We start from the raw sequence: 11,507 nt of genomic DNA, 5'->3' as shown, positions 1-11,507 counted from the left end.
ACAATTAAAGTTTACATTGTTACTTTTGTCATGGTTATTACTCTCAATAGGCTTCATCGAGCTCTATATGCCTTGAGGGTGTTCATCATGAGTGTGCTTTTCAAGGAAAATTTCCATGGTTAAATGCTCAATTAGTTTAAATGTTGCTGTCCTTATCCATCATATAATTTCAAGTCTATGATCAAAACACTACTTACCCTATTTGAACAATCAATCTTCTTTAGCTCTTGTTTGAGAAAACAATTGATTGTTGTAGGTTTAATATTTATGAAATGTTCTAGCACACGATAATATGATCACTCTTTAGTTGTAAGGTTATATTCATCAGTAACTAAATTAAACGGGATTGAAACTTCCATAACTTCTTTCTCTCTTCATTATTCACGCATGGTATCGATATCTTATTGCCTATTTGACACCATGACATTCACTTCTTGATGTTAATGTATGGGGGCCATTATTTCAATGCCCACTCGTATAGTGCATGAACGCACATTTACAACCTATTAACTATTTCATGATGGTGCACTTGTCAAATTCAATTTATTTTGTGTTTAAGAATCCTCTTTAAAACATAATATTCTTTGTTGGCATTAACTCTTTCTTAATGTTTGTTAGATGCTCAAATACATGCATGTGTTTGCTTCATAATGCATTACATCATTCGTCTCTTAGATGTCGGTATTGTAAGGCACCTTTGTTACGTTGATATCCCTGCGTGAGAAACTTCATGCAATATACAAATCCATTACATAACATAGCAGACAAAAATATTTGTTAAATAATATAGCTTTACTTAAATCGCAAGCCCATAAGTGAGTATTTTGTTTGTCCGTGATGTACAACAACTTAAATTAGTAAACACATGCACATTTACGTGCAAGTTTGAGCTACTTGTTTTACTTGACATGACCACCAATGAAAAACACCCAAGAGCACTACCTTGCTTTTTGAGTGACAGAAAGTGAAGCCAGTGTTGTGCATGTGTGTAAAACAAGTATATTCAAAGCATATTGCTTTTGTTATGAGACACGTTCTGTCAATGATCCTATTTACACGATCGCGATTGTTTTCTGCAACATTGACCCTTGATATAGTTTTGTATTTAAGATATACCTCTTCAAATGCTCAAGGTGACATGAGTACAAGGTTTGGCATATTTGTGTACTTGCGCCATGAAATCTAGTATTTTACGTACAATAGAATCAATTATAGCTATCACGAAAATGTGAACTTTGGGAATACCAACAAAGACTTGTGTTTGAGGTCTGTTTATGAAGCTAGGTTAGATTGGTGTGGGTATGGTCCCCTAATTTCTCTACTATAATCTTGATAATTAATGAATTTATAAATATCAAACAGACCAAATGCTAATAGTTTTACTTCAAAAAGCTATTGCTGGAAATTGTAAGTTGGATCTTGTTAGAAAACTAACTCTAGGTTTTCTTGATGAACCAATATGGCTAAGATTTGATGTGTATGGCACTACATAAACCTGCTCTACATAGTTTATGCATGTACAATATTGGCAGTTAATCTTAGACTTCATTTTATTAGCTAATTAGATGCACCATTACTTTATAAACTAATGTGCACCTCTTTCATAACTAGAGGTCTCATGCACACCACTACTTTCATCTACTTATTAATTGTTGAGAGATCAAGCTCAACTTAGTTTAATTAGTTAGTCAACCATGTAACTTCGTAGTTACCTAGATAGAATCTAGTTAGAAGTGTTCACTATAACGCCTTAAGTAGGACCTTGTACTTAAGTGGGATACTTTAGATCCTCCACTCCTAAGTACATTTAATATAGGACTTACGCGTTGTACCTATATTCTACTCATACATGTGCACCTTTGCACATGAGATGTATATATACCTCCTTGTGGGTATTTTTGGATGATGTTGCTAATTTAATATAGAGTTAATCATCCCCCATCTTGTGTTATTCATAAGTGTAACTTCCTCTCTCTCTTCCTCTCACACACATACACACACATATCACTTAATCTTCCGCTTATCAACTAATCACATAATTAGGTACTAATTAACCCTTCCTTAATTACTTACCTAATTCTTAACATGATATCAGAGCGTGTGGTTTAGAAAATACACTAAGCCCACCCGACTCTGTGATTGTGTGTTCGAGACGTAGTGCCGCTATGTAGCACGTGTATGTGATCGAAAGAAGAAAAGCAAAAGAAGAGAAGACACTACAATCAACATGAACACACAAATGGGTAGCTCGCTCCCTAGTGAAAAGCCAGACCGGACCAATTATTCACCTCGATCCACCTCCGGCTATATGTTTTCCCTTGGTAGCGCGGCTTTTGCGTGGAGCAACAAAAAGCAGCCAACAGTGGCCCTTTCGAGCACTGAGGCTGAGTACCGGGGCGCTACCGTTGCCACCTATGATGCCATTTGGCTTCGGCGACTGTTGCAAGACTTGCGGATCGATTTTCCAATCCCAATCCTGATCTATTGCGACAACATAAGCAGCATGCAGCTCGTGAAGAACCCCGTATTCCATGCTCACACAAAGCACATAGAAGTGCACTACCACTTCATGCATGAGCGTGTCCTGAGCGGTGAAGTCGAACTTCGGTATGTTCATACGAATCGGCAGGTTGCCGACATCTTCACCAAACCGCTCGGATCGGACAAGTTGCAACACTTCACCGAAATACTTGGTGTTCAGCATCTCCACGTGCCACACTTGAGGGGGAGAACGGGAAAAGACACTGGAACGGGGAAAGGCAAAGTGTAAAGAATCAAGAGATGGATTCTTGTGAAGCGGAATAGGTGTGAACTGTGTGTGTATGAGAGAGAGAGAGAGAGAGAGATTGAGAGAGAGACAAGGAGTAATACACAGAGAATACGCAAGGTAAAATATATTAGCAATGGAGAAAGACTCAACGTTATACAAGGTGGGAGGAGGGTGCTTTATGTAGTCACCCTCTCTCTTCATTGACTACAAGGCTCATGGAGCATGGGGAATGTGAAAGCTCATAAGTTATGTGTCATAGAATATAATTCTATGACTCATACTAAATGCTAGAATACAAAGTGGTGACATAATGGTGACTCTTGACCGTTGAGGTGTCTCTTCACTCTCAAGGTGAGTTCACACACTAGACCACGTTGAGCTTGATTCTCAACACGCCCCCTCAAGCTCAAGTCGGGTCGGTTTCAGACGGTATCCGAAATCCGCTTCAATTCACGTTCGGGAGTCCGCGTCGACTCGCTTTATGCGGAGTTGCGGAATCCATGCTCCAGCTTGCATTGTGCGTAGTTTCGAAGTCTGTGCTTCGGCTTGCGTCTTTCTTCGTGACTTTGCGCGGTAGATCGGCTCTTCGCTACTTCGTTGCGTGGTTGCGGAATCTACGCGCTATTGCGTAGTGTCTTCAGTACTCCCCCTCGAGCTTGGCAGGTCAAGGATCGTCAATACGAGATCGGTCATGAATTGCCATAGCTTGTCGGCTCCTAAGGCTTTAGTGAAGATGTCAGTTGTTTGAAGATTGGTGCTTATGTGTTGTAGGTCAACATCGTCAACGAGAACGCGCTCTCGGATGAAGTGATAGTGCACTTTGATGTGCTTTGTCCACGCGTGGAACACCGGGTTCCGAGCGAGATAGATATTGCTCATGTTGTCGCAGTAAAGGGAAGTTGGATCCTTGATGGGTACGCCCAGGTCCTTCAAAATCCTCTTGAGCCATACGGCTTCACATGCAGCTACGGCCGCGCCCCTGTATTCCGCCTCCGTACTCGAAAGAGCGACGATAGGCTGCTTCTTGCTACTCCAGGATATTGCTCTACTGCCGAGGGAGAAAACAAATCCAGAGGTTGATCTTTGTTGAGCGGCAAGCTCAAGTCGGGTCGGTTTCAGACGGTATCCGAAATCCGCTTCAATTCACGTTCGGGAGTCCGCGTCGACTCGCTTTATGCGGAGTTGCGGAATCCGTGCTCCAGCTTGCATTGTGCGTAGTTTCGAAGTCTGTGCTTCGGCTTGCGTCTTTCTTCGTGACTTTGCGCGGTAGATCGGCTCTTCGCTACTTCGTTGCGTGGTTGTGGAATCTACGCCCTATTGCGTAGTGTCTTCAGTACTCCCCCTCGAGTTTGGCAGGTCAAGGATCGTCAATACGAGATCGGTCATGAATTACCATAGCTTGTCGGCTCCTAAGGCTTTAGTGAAGATGTCAGTTGTTTGAATATTGGTGCTTATGTGTTGTAGGTCAACATCGCCAACGAGAACGCGCTCTCGGATGAAGTGATAGTGCACTTTGATGTGCTTTGTCCACGCGTGGAACACCGGGTTCCGAGCGAGATAGATATTGCTCATGTTGTCGCAGTAAAGGGAAGTTGGATCCTTGATGGGTACGCCCAGGTCCTTCAAAATCCTCTTGAGCCATACGGCTTCACATGCAGCTACGGCCGCGCCCCTGTATTCCGCCTCCGTACTCGAAAGAGCGACGATAGGCTGCTTCTTGCTACTCCAGGATATTACTCTGCTGCCGAGGGAGAAAACAAATCCAGAGGTTGATCTTTGTTGAGCGGCAAGCTCAAGTCGGGTCGGTTTCAGACGGTATCCGAAATCCGCTTCAATTCACGTTCGGGAGTCTGCATCGACTCGCTTTATGCGGAGTTGCGGAATCCATGCTCCAGCTTGCATTGTGCGTAGTTTCGAAGTCTGTGCTTCGGCTTGCGTCTTTCTTCGTGACTTTGCGCGGTAGATCGGCTCTTCGCTACTTCGTTGCGTGGTTGCGGAATCTACGCGCTATTGCGTAGTGTCTTCAGTACTCCCCTCGAGCTTGGCAGGTCAAGGATCGTCAATACGAGATCGGTCATGAATTGCCATAGCTTGTCGGCTCCTAAGGCTTTAGTGAAGATGTCAGTTGTTTGAAGATTGGTGCTTATGTGTTGTAGGTCAACATCGCCAACGAGAACGCGCTCTCGGATGAAGTGATAGTGCACTTTGATGTGCTTTGTCCACGCGTGGAACACCGGGTTCCGAGCGAGATAGATATTGCTCATCTTGTCGTAGTAAAGGGAAGTTGGATCCTTGATGGGTACGCCCAGGTCCTTCAAAATCCTCTTGAGCCATACGGCTTCACATGCAGCTACGGCTGCGCCCCTGTATTCCGCCTCCGTACTCGAAAGAGCAACGATAGGCTGCTTCTTGCTACTCCAGGATATTGCTCTGCTGCCGAGGGAGAAAACAAATCCAGAGGTTGATCTTTGTTGAGCGGCAAGCTCAACCGGAGTTATGTCGAAGGAGCGAATGATGCGGCGCCCGACTCGGCACACAAGAACTTCCCGGTATGGGAACAGGCGACAAGCAGGGTGATGTACTACTTCGCGTCCAGTGTCAGCGATCAGCTGCTCAGCCACATCCGTGACGCCAAGACATTGAAGGATGCTTGGGGGAACCTGAAAAAGGTTTTCGCCGCAAGCACCACTGCCCGGAAGTTGCAACTCAGACAGGAGTTGAGCAATGTTCGACAGAAGAACATGTCCGTGGCAGACTACACGGGCTAGATCAAGGAAATCTGCGACTCGCTCGCCTCTATCAATGTTACCGTAGAGGAAGACGAGATGGTGCAGATATGTCTCGGAGGCCTGGCATCCAAGTTCGGAGCGTTCCGGACTGCGGTGTGTACAAGGGAGAGTACCCCCTCATTCTTCGACTTACAGTTGATGCTCCTTGTAGAGGAGAACCACGCCGGTGCATCTACCAGTGCATCCCCGGACAGCCAAATGTTGTACACGGGAACGGATCGGCTCCGTGGGCGTGGTGGAAGAGGTGGGTCGGCACGCAATGGAGGCGGCCGGCAAGAGCAGGAACGAAGGCATTATGAGTGTGCCGACAGCAGTTCCGGGACTTCCACAAGCAGGGGGAGTCAAGGCGGTGCCGTAGGCCGGCAAGACAAATCCGCTACGGAATGCTGGTACTATGGCAAAAAAGGCCACAGGGAAAGCGAGTGCTGGAGAAAGCGTGCCGATTCGGACAAATCCGGATCCGGCAAGACCGGTAAGGGTGGCTGGCAAAACTCGCACTACACAAACGGATCAGGAGGATCCGGAACCGGAAAGGCCGGTAAGGGGCCAGCCTTGGTGATGAATCACAAGGCAAACTCAATGAAGAAGACCACTTCCAAAACGGAGGAAGTGTGGTATGTTGATTCCGGCGCGTCGAACCACATGACGAGCCACAAAGAGTGGTTCTCCTTTTTGGAGAAACCGGATCAACCAGGAGTAGTCGAAACCGGAGACGACACTCCTCACCCAATCGTGCACGTCGGAGAAGTCCCTCTAAGCCACGTCGGACAGAAAGGGAAGCTGATGAACGTATTACACGTTCCGACAATCACGAAGAACCTGGTGTCTGTCGGTCAGATTGTCGACCAGGGGATGCAGGTGCAGTTTACGCACCTCGGGTGCTTCATTGAGGATGAGGGCGAAGTCATTGCGCAAGGGCGTAGAGAAGGGAGGATGTTTATCCTCAACACCAATGACTTTGGCACCGCTCTGTTCGCGAATCGACAGAAGGTCGAGTCGGACATCGACCTGTGGCACAAGCGGATAGGCCACGTCAACTACCGGAGGCTTCAAGATCTGCAAACGAAACAAGTCGTTGTCGGTTTACCGAAGTTCAGCGGTCGGAGAGCCGAAATTTGTGAAGCCTGCCAACTTGGGAAGCAACACCGGCTTCCATTCCCCACCGAACGAAACCGGAGCCATAACAAGCTCGATCTCATCCATTCGGATGTGTGGGGACTAGCACAAAGTGTAAGCCTTGGCGGGAGCCGGTACTTCGTCTCCTTCATCGACGACTATACTCGACATACTTGGATCTACCTCATTGAGCGGAAGAGCGAAGTCTTCGACTGTTTCCGGAGCCTCCAGAAGATGGTGGAACGGGAATCAGAGAGGAAGATCAAATGCCTTCGGTCGGATGGTTGAAAGGAATATTTTTCCGGCCAATTCACTAGTTATCTTCAGCAGAAGGGAATTCGGCGAGAGTTCAACTGCAGATACACACCGGAGCAAAACGGTGTGGCCGAAAGGAAGAACCGGACACCCGTCGAAGCGGCAAGGGCAATGCTGGAGGAGAGGAGCATGCCCCAATTCTACTGGGCGGAGGCGGTCCGGACGGTCGTCTACATACAAAACCGCATTGGTGACAAGGTGTCAGCTCATGAGCTGTATTTCGGGCAGAAGCCGAACTTAAGACACCTTCGGATATTCGGCAGCATAGCGTATGTGCATGTGCCGGATCAGAAGCAGAGAAAGTTGGATGCAAAATCGGAAAAATGCATCCTAGTCGGCTATGCTCAAGAGCAAAAGGGGTATAAGTACTATAACCCCCGGACGAAGGAAGTCCGAGTTAGCCGGGATGTCGAGTTCGATGAATCGGCATCCTGGTACTCCGTACCGACTCCGACTTCCGATCCCGACCCAATGCCGGAAGATCAGGCCAGTGAGCCTGAATCAGCCCTGGCAGAGGATGATGAAGCCGAGACTCAAGATGAGAGTCCGGAATCGTTACAGTTGAGTGGACCGAGCGAGCGACTGAGTCGGTTGGACCAGTCGAATGAAGAGACGGCAAGTGGTGGAGACTCTGTCGTGCTCTCCCCGCGCAAGGAACCGAGGAAACGGATCACGCGCAATGAGAAGGGGAAGAGGAAGATGCCGGAATTCGAAATCGGCGACCGATCTCCACACCCTTGGACCGGAACCAGAAGCTCTGTCCCAACTCTGGACCGGCCTGCGATGAGAAGCAATTCTGACAAATCGTCGAAAACCTTATATATTTGACAATCACCCGACCCGACATCAGTTATCCGGTCAGTGTGATTAGCCAATATATGCAGAAGTCGACTGTGGAGCACCTTCTGTGCGCACATCGAATTTTGCGATATGTGAGCGGCACAAAGGAACAGGGATTGTTATACCGGCATGGTATAACCAAAGAGCTAGTCGGCTACACCGATGCCGACTGGGCCGGTGATGCATCGAATCGCCGATCCACCTCCGGCTATATGTTTTCCCTTGGTAGCGCGGCTTTTGCGTGGAGCAACAAAAAGCAGCCAACAGTGGCCCTTTCGAGCACTGAGGCTGAGTACCGGGGCGCTACCGTTGCCACCTATGATGCCATTTGGCTTCGGCGACTGTTGCAAGACTTGCGGATCGATTTGCCAATCCCAATCCTGATCTATTGCGACAACATAAGAAACATGCAGCTCGTGAAGAACCCCGTATTCCATGCTCACACAAAGCACATAGAAGTGCACTACCACTTCATGCATGAGCGTGTCCTGAGCGGTGAAGTCGAACTTCGGTATGTTCATACGAATCGGCAGGTTGCCGACATCTTCACCAAACCCCTCGGATCGGACAAGTTGCAACACTTCACCGAAATACTTGGTGTTCAGCATCTCCACGTGCCACACTTGAGGGGGAGAACGGGCAAAGACACTGGAACGGGCAAAGGCAAAGTGTAAAGAATCAAGAGATGGATTCTTGTGAAGCGGAATAGGTGTGAACTGTGTGTGTATGAGAGAGAGAGAGAGAGAGAGATTGAGAGAGAGACAAGGAGTAATACACAGAGAATACGCAAGGTAAAATATATTAGCAATGGAGAAAGACTCAACGTTATACAAGGTGAGAGGAGGGTGCTTTATGTAGTCACCCTCTCTCTTCATTGACTACAAGGCTCATGGAGCATGGGGAATGTGAAAGCTCATAAGTTATGTGTCATAGAATATGATTCTATGACTCATACTAAATACTAGAATACAAAGTGGTGACATAATGATGACTCTTGACCGTTGAGGTGTCTCTTCACTCTCAAGGTGAGTTCACACACTATACCACGTTAAGCTTGATTCTCAACACAAAGAAACTGTCGATTGTGCTAGTGAGGGCAGAACCAACAGATGGAGAGACAAGAAGAAGAAAGGAAGCCGAGTCGACAAAGGAAGTTGACACATCCGAACAAGTCGAAACAAGCGGCAGCGGCGGCAGAGTCAAGAAGGACAAAGCCGACCGGAAGAAGAAGGCCAAGACCCGGACATGGTCCGATGTGGTGAAGGGCCTAGAACCAGAAGACGAATCGGGAGCGACCGATTCAAACAAGAGCTGGAACGAATCGAAGACAGTCGATTCGGTTCAACAGACGAATTCAGAAGAACCGGATCAACTCAAGGCGAAGAGGACGAGAGGGCAGCAAAAGTCGACGCCAACACGAAGGAATCGATGAATCGGCAAGCCCCGAAGTCACAACAGCGAGGCAGTTGAATTGGGCCTGTTGAGCAGACAAGTCAGCCAAGGAGGTCGAGGGGCATAAAATCAAAAGGGACGCGGCAAACGGGACCGGACCAAACGAGGAGCACAAGCGAGGCGAAGTTACGCCAGAAGGAGCCGAGTGGAAGGATCGGTTGTCATGGAGACTGACACTACGATCCGACCTCAAGTTAAGCTTGAGGGGGAGTGTTGAGCGGCAAGCTCAACCGGATCCGAATTGGCTGAATAAGCCTAAGCCAGATCGGCATCCAGAAGGATGAAGCCGGATTGGACGGATCGACGAGCCAGTGAGCTAGGGAGCCGATGAGCTAGATCAAACAGCAACCGGAAGCCTAGTAGTAGCCTAGACTACTAGGTAGTTAATAGTCTCGTAGTTAGTGTTAGACGCTCATATGAGCATTGAAGTACACAATATTTCTGTCAGTCCTCTTAGGACTTGTATAAATAGTGTTGTTGAGCACGTCTTATGTACAAAGAACTATTATTGTTTGGTAATAGATTTAACTTGTTCTACTCTTTCTCTATCTCTCCCGTGTACTGTCAAGCTCTCCATTAAACCTATTTTTCTGTGTTCGGTTTTCTATTACTTCCGCACGCTATTCGTTTTTACAGCCTCGCACAATGATTTGATCCATTACGGACAACAATCTTGGCGAGGGAAAACCCTTCATTCTTTGACCTCCAATCAATGTTATTGGTCAAAGAGAACCACGTCCGAACCAAAAGCAAGACGTCGGAAGGGCAAACGTTCTTCTCAAATTTGGACGGTGGCCGAGGAGGAGGTCATGGCGGTAGAAGAGGTCAATTCGACCCATCACACAAAGGGAACTCAAACCTTCATGAAAGCCATCGAGGAACCTTCGGAAGAAGGGGGAGCTTCCACGCCCGCAACTTGCAATTATTGCGGCAAAGTTGGCCACTACGAGGCGGAGCGTCAGAAAAAGAGAAGTGAATCGGCTTCAACAAGTCGACAACTCACAAACTACGCATCGAACTCCAACTACGACAATCATACCGGAATGCTCACGAATCACGCATTGAATTTCGACTACGACGATCGTGTTGATATGTTTACAAATTACGTCACAAATTCAGACTACGGCGACCGTGGTAGAATGTTTGTGGTAAGGCATAGAGCGAACTCTATGACGGCCTCCGACTCCACAAGCACCTCCAATTCGGAAGACGTGTGGTTCGTCGATTCCTACACCTCACATCACATGACATCCCACAAAGAGTGGTTCAATGACTTGCGTACACTAGACCGACCCGACTTCATAGAGACGAGAGACGACACCACACATCCCATTCTATGGAAACAAAGGGAGTCGTCATTGGACTTCCGACATTTGAGTCGAAACAAGTCAACCGAATGCAAAGTGTGTCAACTCGGCAAACAACATCGACTCCCATCCCCAAAGGAGAGCCACGCGAGCAAAGGCCTCCTCGACATCATACACTCAGATGTATGGGGACCTGCTCAAACGTCGACGATTAGTGGATGCCGATTCTACGTCACTTTCATCGATGACTACTCGCGCTACGCGTGGATCTTCTTGATGAAGAAGAAGAGCGAAGTGTTCACCCACTTCCAAAAGCTCAAGGGCCAAGTCGAAAAAGAAACCGGTCGGCACATTCGAAATCACCTCCTACCTCCAATGAATTCTCGAGTGGAGGCAAGGACTACTTTTCCAACGAATTTACCTCCTACCTCCAAAGTGAAGGCATTCGTAGAGAATTCTCATGCCGACACACACCCCAACAAAATGGAGTAGCCGAAAGGAAGAATCTGCAAATACTCAAGGTAGCATGTGCCATGATGCATGTGAAGCACATGTCGAACTTCTATTGGGTCGATGCAACATCCATGGCCGTCTATCTCATGAATTGGTGCACCACCAATGGAGTCCATGAGCTAACTCCATACGAGCTCCTCGTCAAAAGGAAGTCGATCCTGTCACACCTCAAGGCGTTCGAAATCATTGTGAATGTACGCATCCCGAACAAACAACAATAGAAGCCCGACGCGAAGTCGGAGGAATGTATCCTCATAGGATACTCACCCAAGAAGAAGGCATGCAAGTGCTACAACCCTTCTACTCGAGCGGTTCAGGTAAGTCGAGACGTAGTCTTCGACAAGTCCGCATCCTAGTACGCACCAAACACAACTTTGACTCCAACTCCACTCGACCCGGAATCCG

The sequence above is a fragment of the Azolla caroliniana genome, unplaced genomic scaffold, assembly GCF_043228905.1.
Source record: "Azolla caroliniana isolate FFs.n. ecotype wild unplaced genomic scaffold, voAzoCaro1.0.p SCAF_10, whole genome shotgun sequence".
Taxonomy (NCBI): Eukaryota; Viridiplantae; Streptophyta; class Polypodiopsida; order Salviniales; family Salviniaceae; genus Azolla; species Azolla caroliniana.
The sequence above is the reverse complement of the archived record's forward strand: the minus strand, read 5'-3'. Positions refer to the sequence as shown.